The sequence below is a fragment of the Salvelinus sp. IW2-2015 genome, unplaced genomic scaffold (assembly GCF_002910315.2).
Source record: "Salvelinus sp. IW2-2015 unplaced genomic scaffold, ASM291031v2 Un_scaffold5351, whole genome shotgun sequence".
Classification (NCBI taxonomy): domain Eukaryota; kingdom Metazoa; phylum Chordata; class Actinopteri; order Salmoniformes; family Salmonidae; genus Salvelinus; species Salvelinus sp. IW2-2015.
The window spans coordinates 15,681-29,184 of record NW_019946616.1 but is presented as its reverse complement, the minus strand read 5'-3'; the positions used below and the strand labels follow the sequence as shown (position 1 = coordinate 29,184).

At 43.1% G+C, this 13,504-nt stretch overlaps 1 long non-coding RNA gene and 1 pseudogene across 1 annotated transcript; one reads left to right on the top strand and one right to left on the bottom strand.

Moving 5' to 3' along the window:
* Positions 1 to 820: 820 nt before the first annotated feature.
* On the bottom strand, positions 821 to 4,353 carry LOC139026642 (uncharacterized). Its single transcript, XR_011478498.1, has 3 exons — positions 4,216 to 4,353; positions 1,011 to 1,122; positions 821 to 883 (listed from the first exon to the last, which is right to left on the bottom strand). It is a non-coding gene; the product is annotated as an uncharacterized lncRNA (long non-coding RNA).
* A 3,459-nt stretch (positions 4,354 to 7,812) lies between these two features.
* LOC112078168 (uncharacterized) overlaps positions 7,813 to 13,504 on the top strand; it is a 12,380-nt pseudogene continuing 6,688 nt past the window's right edge.

Genomic DNA, 13,504 nt, shown 5'->3' with positions numbered 1-13,504 from the left:
CTGGTGCTCTTGTCTAGCCTGGTCCTATATCGGTTTTGTGCTGTCTACAGCCCTGGGCTGGTGCTCTTGTCTAGCCTGGTCCATAATCGGTTTGTGCTGTCTACAGCCCTGGGCTGGTGCTCTGTCTAGCCTGGTCCTATATCGGTTTGTGCTGTCTACAGCCTGGGCTGGTGCTCTTGTCTAGCCTGGTCCTATATCGGTTTGTGCTGTCTACAGGCCCTGGGGCTGGGCTCTTGTCTAGCCTGGTCCGCATATCGGTTTGTGCTGTCTACAGCCTGGCTACTGCTCTTGTCTAGCCTGGTCCTATAGTCGGTTTGTGCTGTCTACAGCCCTGGGCTGCTGCTCTTTGTCTAGCCTGGTCCCATAGTGGTTTGTGCTGTCTACACCCTGGGCTACTGCTCTTGTCTAGCCTGGTCCCATAGTGGTTTGTGCTGTCTACAGCCTGGGCTACTGCTCTTGTCTAGCCTGGTCCTATATCGGTTTGTGCTGTCTACAGCCCTGGGCTGCTGCTCTTGTCTAGCCTGGTCCCATAGTGGTTTGTGCTGTCTACAGCCCTGGCTACTGCTCTTGTCTAGCCTGGTCCATAGGGTTGTGCTGTCTACAGCCCTGGGCTACTGCTCTTGTCTAGCCTGGTCCTATATCGGTTTGCGTCTACAGCTGGCTACTGCCTTGTCTAGCCTGGTCCCATATCGGTTTGTGCTGTCTACAGCCCTGGGTTGCTGCTCTTGTCTAGCCTGGTACTATATCGTTTGTGCTGGGACAAACAGACGTGGGACCACGCTAGTTTTTGTCCAGTCCTGCCTCCTCTTACCTTTGGTATCCTGATGGCCTGAATCCAGGCGATTTCATATGGTGACCCAGCAGCCAAGCCAATCATGACTATCTGCAACAACAATACATTGTTTCAATGTTTCATTTCACACAAATTCAACACAAATGGATTTTTGTCTAATTCAATAGGTAAGAAGTAAAAAACAAGTTCGAGGAGTATAAAGAAGAAGTAAACTCACTCTGAGTGACTTTGAAGTGTGACCTGGCGATGGTGTGTTTGACCACAGTGGCAGTCACAGTGCTCATCTTCCATTTGAAGAAGCTTCCTCTGTTCAGGTGGCAGGGACTCCACTGAAAACACAATACCACAGCTACAACTACACATACAGCTGCAACTACACATACACAGCTACAACTACAACAATAAGCTGCAACTACACAATACCACAGCTACAACTACACAATACAGCTGCAACTACACAATCCACAGCTACAACCACAATACAGCTGTAACTACACAATACCACAGCTACAACTACACAATACAGCTGCAACTACACAATACACAGCTACAACTACACAATACAGCTGCACTACAACTACCACAGCTACAACTACACAACATACAGCTGCAACTACACAATACGGCTGCAACTACACAATACCACAGCTACATCTACACAATACCACAGCTACATCTACACAATACCACAGCTACAACTACACAATACAGCTGCAACACACAATACACAGCTACAACTACACAATACCACAGCTTACAACTACACAATACCACAGCTACAACTACACATACCACAGCTACACTACCAATACCTACCGACTACAACTACACTACCGCTACAACTACACAATACCACAGCTACAAACTACACATACCACGCTACAACTACACAATACCACAGCTACAACTACACAATACCGGTACAAACTACACAATCCGCTACACTACACACAGCTACACTACACAATACCGCTCAACTACACAATACACAGCTACAACTACACAATACCACAGCTACAACTACACAATAGCACAGCTACAAACTACACAAACCACAGCTACAATCTACACAATACCACACTACATACACAATACCACTACAATACACAATAACAGCTAAACTACACAATACCACAGCTACAACTACACAATACCACGCTACAACTACAAATACCCACGCTACAACTACACATAAACACAGCTACACAATACCACAGCTACAACTACACAATAACCAGCTACACAATACCACAAGCTACAACTACACAATCCACAGCTACAACTACACAATACAGCTACATCTACCAATACCACAGCTACACAACTACACAATACAGCTACACAATCCCACAGCTACAACTACACAATCACATCAACTACACAACGCTACACAATACCACTGCTACAACAACACAATCCACAGCTACAACTACACATACAGCTACATCTACACAATACACAGCTACAACTACACAATACCACAGCTACAACTAAACAATACAGCTACACAATACCACAGCTACAACTACACAAACACAGCTACAGCAATACACAGCTGCAACTACACAATACCACAGCTGCAACTCCACGATACAGCTGCAACTACACAATACCACAGCTACAACTTCAACTACACAGCTACAACTAGGACAATACCACAGCTACAAACTACACAATACCACAGCCTACAACTACACAATACCACAGCTACAACTACACAATACCACAGCTCAATCACATAACACAGTACAACACACAATAACAGCTACAACTACACATAACAACGCTACACAATACCATAGCTGCAACTACACAATACCATAGCTGCAACTACACAATACCACAGCTGCAACTACACAATAACACAGCTGCAAATACACAATACCACAGCTACAACTACACTACACAGCTACAACTAGGACAATACCACAGCTACAACTACACAATACCACAGCTACAACTACCACAATACCACAGCTACAACTACACATACCACAGCTACAACTACACAATAACACGCTACAACTACACAATAACACAGCTACAACTACACATAACACAGTTACACTGCACAATAACCACAGGCTACAACTACACAATAACACCCAGCTACAAAATACACACAGTTACAACTACACAATAACCACACAGCTACAGCTACACAATAACATTTACATTTAAGTCATTTAGCAGACACTCTTATCCAGAGCGACTTACAATAACACCCAGCTACACAATAACACAGTTACAACTACAACTAACACACAGCTACACAATAACACACAGCTACAACACACAATAACACACAGCTACACATAACACCACAGCTACAACTACACAATAACACACAGCTACACAATAACACACAGTTACAACACAAATAACACACAGCTACACAATAACACACTACAACACAAATAACACAATAACACACAGCTACACAATAACACAGTTACAACTACACATACTAACACACAGCTACAACTACACAATAACACACAGCTACAACTACACAATAACACTAGCTACAACTACACAATAACAAACCACAGCTACACTACCAATAACACACAGCTACACAATAACACCAGTTACAACTACACAATAACACACAGCACACAATAACAAGCACACAATAACACACAGCTACACAATAACCACACAGCTACAACTACACAATAACACACAGCTACACAATAACACACAGCTACAACTACACAATAACACACAGCTACAACTACACAGTAACACAGCTACAACTAACACAGTAACACAGCTACAACTACACAGTAACACAGCTACAACTACACAGTAACACAGCTACAATACACGTAACAAGCTACACTACACATAACACAGCTACAACTACACAGTAAACAACACAGCTACAACTACACAGTAACACAGCTACAACTACACCAGTAAACAGTACACTACACAATAACACAGCTACAACTAGGACTACAGGACAATACAACACAGCCTACAACTAGGACTACAGTACCATAGGACTAGAGGGCAGCAATCTCTACATGGAGGATGAGGAAGTTGTACACCAATGTTAGGCTTCTGATCTCAACATGTGTACCGTTGTCAACACCGTAAAGCAGTGTCTTACATCTTACAGTAGTGCACTACATAGGGAATAGGGTGTCAGTCTACCATTATAAAACACAGTGAAGGGGTGTCCTACTTCTCTACAGTAGTGCACTAACATGAGGGAATAGGGTGTCAGTCTACCATATAAAACACAGTGAAGGGGTGTCCTACCTCTCTACAGTAGTGCACTACATAGGGAATAGGGTGTCAGTCTACCATTATAAAACACAGTGAGGGGTGTCCTACCTCTCTACAGTAGTGCACTACATGGGGAATAGGGTGTCAGTCTACCATTATAAAACACAGTGAAAGGGGTGTCCTACCTCTCTGGTTGGCAGTGCTGAAGTACAGCGTGGGGGGATGAGGGGGAACATGCTGGAATCAGAGCAGGCTTCACCTTCCTCTAACTCAGGGCTCATCTGCTCCTCATCTGCTACACTGGAACAACAGTAACACACAGTGCCATTAGAACACACAGTAACACACAGTGGCATTAGAAACAAGTAACACACAGTGGCATTAGAAAACACAGTAACACACAGTGGCATTAAGAATACACAGTAACACACAGTGGCATTAGAACACACAGTAACACACAGTGGCATTAGAACACACAGTAACACACAGTAACAACACGTAACACCAGTAACACACAGTACCACACAGTAACACACAGTAACACACTGGAACACACTGGAACACACGTGGCACACAGTGGCATTAGAACCCACTGGAACACACAGTAACACACAGTGGCATTAGAACACACAGTAACACACAGTGGGCATTAGAACACACAGTAACACACTGTAACACACTAACACAGTACCACACTGTACCACGCAGTAACACACTGTAACACGCAGTAACACACTGTAACACGCAGTTCACAACGTGATTAACACACAGTAAAACACAAGTGCATTAGACACACACAGTAACAACAGTGGAATCAACACACAGTGGCATTAGAACCACACATAGTAACACACAGTGACATTAGAACACACAGTAACACACAGTGGCATTAAACACACAGTAACACACAGTAACACACAGTGGCATTAGAACACACAGTAACACACAGTGGCATTAGAACACACATATCACACAGAGACATTAGAACACACAGTAACACACAGTGGCATTAGACACACAGTAACACACAGTGGCATTAGAACACACAGTAACACCCACAGTGGCATTAGAACCACACAGTAACACACAGTGGCAATTAGAACACACAGTAACACACACAGTAACACACAGTGGCATTAGAACACACAGTAACACACAGTGCATTAGAACACACAGTACACACAGTGACATTAGAACACACAGTAACACAAGTGGCATTAATGAACACACAGTAACACACAGTGACATTAGAACACACAGTAACACACAGTGACATTAGAAACACAGTAACACACAGTGACATTAGAACACCAGTACCACAGTGGGCATTATAACACACAGTAACACACAGTGACATTAGAACACACAGTAACACACAGTGGCATTAGAACACACAGTAACACACAGTGGCATTAGAACACACAGTAAACCACAAGTAACACAACAGTAACACACAGTAACACACCAGTAACACACAGTAACACACAGTAACACACTGGAACACAAGTGGCACACAGTGGCATTAGAACACACTGGAACACACAGTAACACAAGTGGCATTAGAACACACAGTAACACACAGTGGCATTAGAACACACAGTAACACACTGTACAAGCGCGCTCATAGCCTGTGACAAAAATGAGGGGACACGAACAAACAGGTATAGGCCAATTTAAAAGTGTTCTTTATTATAAACAAACTATTAACTTAAACTAAGAAAAAGGAATGAGGTGTGGAAGTATCATGATGTAAGGTGTATGTAAAGTGCATGGATGCGTGATATGTGTGTGTGAACATGACTGAGTGAAAACTATGCAAAACTACAAAGGAACAAACAAATCATGAGCATACCTGGAGGAGCAGAGAGAGAGAGAGAGAAGTGATTAGTGACAGCTTTTATACCACTGAGCCCAGGTGGCTCAATCACCTCACGACCCTCCTCTGCCTGCAGGAGGAACGCCCCCTGCACTGCAGAGGAGGAGCCGTGACACCCCCCTCCTTAAATGAGGGTCCCACCCTCAACCCAACTTCCTCCAACATATTCAAAATAATTCAAATTTCCCCAAAAACAAAAAAAACAAACAAAAAAAACAATCCCGCTCTAGCAGTAGCCCGTGTCCCCCAGCCGACTGTCCGCCCTCAAACTCGGCAGCCCTGGTACCTGGGGAGCAATTTAAGAGAAAAGAGGCACAGACAGCCCGTAGGGGTCAACGAGAAAAGGTACACAGCTAGGTTAAAGGAGCACGGACAGAGCATCAGCAATGATTTTATCCTTACCTTTAATGTGCCTAAATATCAAGGTTGAATGGTTGCAAGAACAAGCCCAACGCATCAGGCGCTGGTTGGGGTTTTGCAGGGACCTCAGAAACCAGTGGGTTGTGGTCAGTGAACACAGTTAACGGGGTCAAACCAGAACCAACATAGACTCGAAGTGCTTGTAAAGCCCAAATGAGACCTAAAGCCTCCCTTTTCAATTAAGAATAGGTTTTTCTGATACTTATTAAATTTCCGGAGAAGAAACTGACTGACAGCCCAGGGCTGTAGACAGCACAAACCGATATAGGACCAGGCTAGACAAGAGCACCAGCCTTCTTGTCCTAAAAATAATATATGTCCATCTATCCTATGGGCCTCTGTCTTTGGCCTTTGTACTTATGTTTAGCTTGGTGTGCTCTTTGGTATGTTTGCCCTTATTTAGGATCAGCAGACGATGTGTCCCTTCTAACATTAGTGTGTCCAGCTGTCCTATACGTCTATGTGTCGACCTTCTCCTCCTGTGGTCTGATGTACACATGTATATCTGTCCCTAATATGTACCATTTACTCCCACATTGGTCGCACTGGTTTGAGCTGGATATTCTACCTGGTCACCTAAAACAGTCAAGTACATTGTCCTCATGATTCCTGTAAGTGTCTGCCGCTGTGTCTTCCTGTTTCACTGGGGGTCGTCTATTGTAATGAGTGAGCCACTCGACCCCCCCCCCCCCGTAACAATTGTATAACATTTAAAAAATGCATTTCAAGAGAAGATAGTCTCAGCTTTCTGTAGGTATAAATCTGTCTAAAGGATCATTATTGAACTCCAAGCACACCAAGTTGTGCATCGTATAGCTTCCTCAGGCACTAATTTGATGTCGGCCTGTATATGTATAAGGGTTTATGTTAGCTGGGCTCCCGAGTGGCGCAGCCGTCTCTAAGGCTCAGTGAAAGAGGCGTCACTATAGTACCTGGTTCAAATCCAGGCTGTATCACATCCGGCCGTGATTGTGTGTCCCCATAGGGCGGCACACAGCGCCGTCCGGGTTTTTACCGGAGTAGGACGTCATTGTAAAATAAAGAATTTGTTCTTAACTGACTTGCCTAGTTTAAATAAAGGTGAAATAAAAACATCTAAAAATAAATACATAAAAATAATAATAAAAAATAAAATAAATAAATAAAATAATAAATAAATAAAAATATCAGTCTAGTGTGTGTATATGTAAATCATTGAATTCATCTATTTTGAACAAAACATTTAATAAATAAATAGCCTAATTGTCAGACAAAAATGAATGACAATCACTTGATTAGCTTGCATGTCAAAAAAATATGTCTTGAATCCTGCATTTCTACTTGTTAGATGTAACATCTTTGTTCATTGAAAAGCATCTCACTGGTCTCTATTTGATTCCTTTAATAAAGAAAGGAAGGAAGATTTGGAAGATTCAAATYTATTTCTGTTATGTGACGCTGCTAAAACATGGTTATTTGGTGCCACCACTGGGGGTCGTCTATTGTAATGAGTGAGCCAGGTCACACATCTTGCTGCTGTGATGGCACACTGTGGGATTTCTCCAGTGAATATTGGGTGAGTTCTATCAAAATTGGATTTGTTTTCAAATTCTTTTGTGGGTCTGTGTTAATCTGAGGGAAATATGTCTCCTCTAATATGGTCATACATTGGGGAGGGAGTTAGGAAGTGCAGCTCAGTTTCCACCTCATTTTGTGGGCAGTGAGCACATAGCCTGTCTTCTCTTGAGAGCCATGTCTGCCTTCGGGCGGCCTTTCTCAATAGCGAAGGCTAATGCTCATTAAGTCTGTACTAAGTCAAAGCTTCCTTAAGTTTGGGTTTCAGTCAAGTGGTCAGGTAATCTGCTTTAGGGCCAAATAGCATTCTAGTTTGCTCTGTTTTTTTTTGTTAATTCTCTCGTCGGTTGTCTCTCTCGCTCTTTCGTTCGTTGTCTCTGTTCACTCTGTCTGTCTCCTTTTCAGTTGAAGCTCACTTTCCCCGGCTCGTTCCAGATCGGTCGTAAGGACCGTCTGTGGAGGAACTGTCTAAGATGCGGCTCAGTTTTGGTAAGAAGGGAGTTTCAGTTTCTTCTCCTCGCTCCTTCGTTCTTCCTTCAGGACGTCAAGCTGCTGAAGAAGGCCTGGGAGGACAGTGGTAGGGCAGAAATGGATCATCAACCCGGTAGGCTGATAGTAGACTTAAAATTGAGGCTGTGGTCTGAAATAGACAAAAGTAGTGCAACTATTAGGGAAAGGTGGCCATAGGGCTCTGGTCTAAAGTAGTGCACTATATAAGGGAATAGGGTGCCATAGGGCTCTCGTCTAAAGTAGTGCACTATATAGGGAATAGGGTTCCATAGGGCTCCTGGTCTAAAGTAGTGCACTTATATAGGGAATAGGGCTCTGGTTCTAAAGTAGTGCACTATATAGGGAAATGGAGGTGGAATTGGGGACATAGCCTTGGTGTGTCTTCTGAAGGGGATGAATTGGGATGTTTATTAGTACGTGTATGTAAGTTGAGACAAGCTTTTAGTCTTGTTCAAGTGTATATGATCATAGTAATAATGTAATCCGCGGATCTCGTATTGGGTGTATTCCGCCTCTATTCTCCTCTGTGTGCCTCTCTCCTGTAGGCCTGACGTCTTGCTCCCGTCGGGTGGTGGAAATAATTCCTTCCCTCTCTCTCTCTCTCCTCCTGTAGCCCTGCGTCTGCTTCGGGGTTATTGGGATCCCCAGGTTATTTGCACAAGTGCGAGTCAGATTGCCAACGGAAGAGACCAACCTCGCCCTGGTGCACGAAGTACGTTCCGGCTGTGTGGTCGCCGCCTTCGATATGGAAACCATTTCTTTAGTGTGAATATGATTGTAGCCTGGTCCCAGATCTCTTTGGTGTTGTCTTGCAGCCTCGGCCCATTGGGACCAGGCTACTGTGAATATGATTGTAAGCCTGGTCCCAGATCTCGTTTGTTGTTGTCTTGCCAGCCTCGGCCCAATTGGGACCAGGCTAGTGTGAATATGAATTTAGCCTAGTCCCAATCTCTTTGTTGTTGTCTTGCCAGCTCGGCCCATTGGGACCAGGCTAGTGTGAATATGATTGAGCCTGGTCCCAGATCTCTTTGTTGTGTTGTTGCCAGCCTCGGCCCATTGGGACCAGCTAGTGTGAATATGATTGTAGCCTGGTCCAGATCTCTTTGTGTTGTCTTGGCCAGCCTCGGCCCATTGGACCAGGCTAGTGTGAATATGATTGTAGCCTGGTCCCAGATCTCTTTGTGTTTTTGCCAGCTCGGCCCATTGGGACCAGGCTAGTGTGGAATATGATTGGTAGCCTGGTCCAGATCTCTTTGGTGTTTGTCTTGCCAGCCTCGGCCATTGGGACCAGGCCTAGTGTGAACTATGGATCTGTAGCCTGGTTCCCAGATCTGGTTTGTGTGTCTTGCCAGCCTCGGCGCCAACATTGGGACAGGCTAGTGTGAATATGATTGTAGCCTGGTCCCAGATCTCTTTGTGTTGTCTTGCAGCCTCGCTGCCCATTGGGACCAGGCTAGTGTGAATATGATTGTAGCCTGGTCCCAGATCTCTTTGTTTGTTTGTTCTCTTGTTTTTTTTTTAGCTGGTCTTTTTTTTTTTTTTTTTTGGTTTTGGTTTTTGTGTTGTCTTGCCAGCCTGGTGCCCATTGGGGAACTAACTGGACAGGATTATGAATAAGCAAACGTAATATTGTCTCAAGATTTTTTCCTAACGTTGTTTTGTTGTATCTCAGGTATCTCCATAAGCCCTACCTCATCAGTGGGAATAAGTTTGACCTGCGTATCTATGTGTACGTGACGTCTTACGAACCGCTCCTGTTTACATCTTCAAGACGGACTCGTCCGGTTCGCCAGCGGTCAAGTACGTCACCTGACCCTGTTTCGACGTCATCTCCATCTTTTGATAATACAGTTTTGGTTGTGACTTCAGTTAAAGCGGGAAAGGTTATAATGCTTATAAACTGGATTTTGGGTGGTTTGTGGCTGTAGGGTATTCCTCTTCTGTGAAAAGCCTGTAGCAACAAGTTCATGCACCTGACCACTGAACAGGCGTCAACAAGAAGAACTCAGACTATCAGAAATTGACAGTGACAAGACCTGCCAGGGACACAAGTGGTGAGAGCAAGGATGGGATGTGTTTTATGTTAGCATGTCACAAGGCTTTTTCATTGGACAGATGGACTAATGATGTGTGTGTGTGTGTGTGTGTGTGTGTGTGTGTGTGGTGTGTGGTGTGTTGGTGTGGTGTGTGTGTGTGTGTGTGGTGTGTGTGTTGTTTGTGTGTGTGTGTGTGTGTGTGGTGTGTGTGTGTGTGTGTGTCAGGGCTCTGAAGGCACTGTGGCACTACCTAGGCTCGAAGGGAGTTGACACTACGCTGATCTGGGAGGAGATTAAGGACATTGTCATCAAGACCATCATTGCGTAGGTCACAGAATTTAAATTCAACCCTTACACTGCCTTCTGAAAGTATTCATCCCCCTGGACTTATTCCACATTGTAGTGTTATAGCCTGAATTCAAAATGGATTACATAGATTTTTTCCCCCTCACCCATAATGACATCACAATACCCCAAAATGACATCACAATACTTCGTAATGACATCACAATACCCCATAATGACATCACAATACCCCATAATGACAAAGTGAAAACATGTTTTTWAWTTTTTTTTCAAATGTATTGAAAATGAAATACAGAAATATCTAATTTACATAAGTATTTGCACCCTTGAGTCAATACATGTTATATTCACCTTTGGCAGCGATTATAGCTGTGATTCTTTCTGGGTAATGCTCTAAGAGCTTTGCACACCTGGATTGTACAATATTTTAACATCTTAAAAAAATTATTCAAGCTCTTGTCAAGTTGGTTGTTGATCATTGCTAGACAGACATTTTCAAGTCTTGTCATAGATTTTCATGCCGATTTTTAAGTCAAAACTGTAACTAGGTAAGCAACTCCAGTGTAGATTTGGCCTTGTGTTTTAATCTCCCAGTGTATGTTGGAAAGCAGACTGAACCAGGTTTTCCTCTAGGTTTTGACTGTGCTTAGTTCTATTCTGTTTCTTTTTATCCCCAAAAACTCCCTAGTCCCTGTCAATGACAAGCATACCCATAACATGATGCAGCCACCACCATGCTTGAAAATATGAAGAGTGATACTCAGTGATGTGTTGTGTTGGATTTTCCCCAAGCATAACGCTTTGTATTCAAGACATAAAGTTAATTTCTTTGCCACATGTTTTTACTTTAGTAAAATCCCTGAGCAGTTTCCTTCCTCTCCGGCAACTGAGAGGACCAAAACCACTGCACACTGACTCGGTACCGGTACCCCCTGTATATAGCCCCATGATTATTATTCTTATTGTGTTACTTTTTATTATTACTTTTTATTTTAGTCTAGGGGTTCAATACTTATTGACTCGAGACAAGTTCAGCTTTTCATATTTAATTAATTTGTTTAAAAAAATWAAAAATAATCTAAAGACATAATTCCACTTTGTCATTATGGGGTATTGTGATGTCATTATGGGGTATTGTGATGTCATTATGGGGTATTGTGTGTGTAGGACCAGTGACACAACATCTCAATTTGAATCCATTTTAAATTCAAGCTGTAACAAAACAAAATGTAGAACAAGTCAAAGTAGGAATACTTTCTAAGTACTGTATAAAGGTCCAAACATATGGATGTCAGAGCAGAAACTTATATATATTATATATATATATAATATACATACATACATACTACATACAGACGATACATACATACATACATACAGTGGGGAGAACAAGTTTTTGATACACTGCCGATTTTGCTGGGTTTCCTACTTACAAAGCATGTAGAGGACTGTAATTTTTATCATAGGTACACTTCAACTGTGAGAGACGGAATCTAAAACAAAAATCCAGAAAATCACATTGTATGATTTTTAAGTAATTAATTTGCATTTTATTGCATGACATAAGTATTATTGTTGTACACAACTTGTTCTCCCCACTGTATATGAAACTATACCAGGAAGTCCAAGGAACTGGCTGTAGATCTCTGAGATAATTGTGATGAGGCATATATCTGGGGAAGGGTATAAAACTATTTTGTATTGTTTTGAAAAACGTTTCAAGAGAACAGTGGTTTCCATCATTGGGAAATGGAAAAGATATGGAACTACCCAGACTCTGCCTAGAGCTGGCCGTCCAATCAAACTGAGCAACCGGGGCAAGAAGGATCTTGGTCAGGGAGGTGACCAAGAACCCAATGACCACTCTGACAGAACTACAGAGTTCCTTGGCTGAGATGGGAGAACCTGCCAGKAGGATAACAGTCTCTACACCACGTCACCAATCTGGGCTTTATGGGCGAGTGGCCAGACGAAATCCACTCCTGAGAAAAAGGCACGTGACAGTACACCTGGAGTTTGCAAAAAGGCACGTGATGGACTGAGAACATAAGGCAAAACATTCTGTGGTCTGATGAGACTAAAATATAGCTCTTGGCTTGAATGCAAAGCGCAATGTCTGGAGTAAACCAGGCACAGCTCATCACCCGTCTAACACCATCCCTACCGTGAAGCATGGTGGAGGCAGCATCATGCTATGGGGATGCTTTTCAGCAGTAGGGACTGGGAGACTAGTAAGGATAGAGGGAACAATGAACGGACCCAAATAGAGGCAAATCCTTGAAGAGAACCTGCTTCAGAGCACCAATGACCTTAGACTGGGGGGGGTGAAGATTTACATTCCAACAGGACATTGACCCCAAGCACACAGCCAAAGTAACGCTGGAATGGCTTCAGAACAAGAATGTGAAAGTCCTTGAGTGGCCTTGCCAAAACCCAGACTTGAATCCCATTGAAAATCTGTGGAAAGACTTGAAGATTGCTGTTCACCGCTGCTCCCCATTTTAACTTAACAGAGCTTGAGAAAATCCCCAAATCCAGATGTGCAAAGCTGATAAATGATCATGCGTTTAATCAGCTTCTTGATATGCCACACCTGTCAGGGTTGTATTTGGATTATCTTGGCAAAGGAGAAATGCCCCTCACTTAACGGGGATGTAAACAAATCTGTACACAACATTGTGAACAATTTGCACAAAATCAGAAATAAGCTTTTTGTGCGTCTGGAACATTTCTGGATCTTTTATTCTCAGCCTCATAAACATGGACCAACAA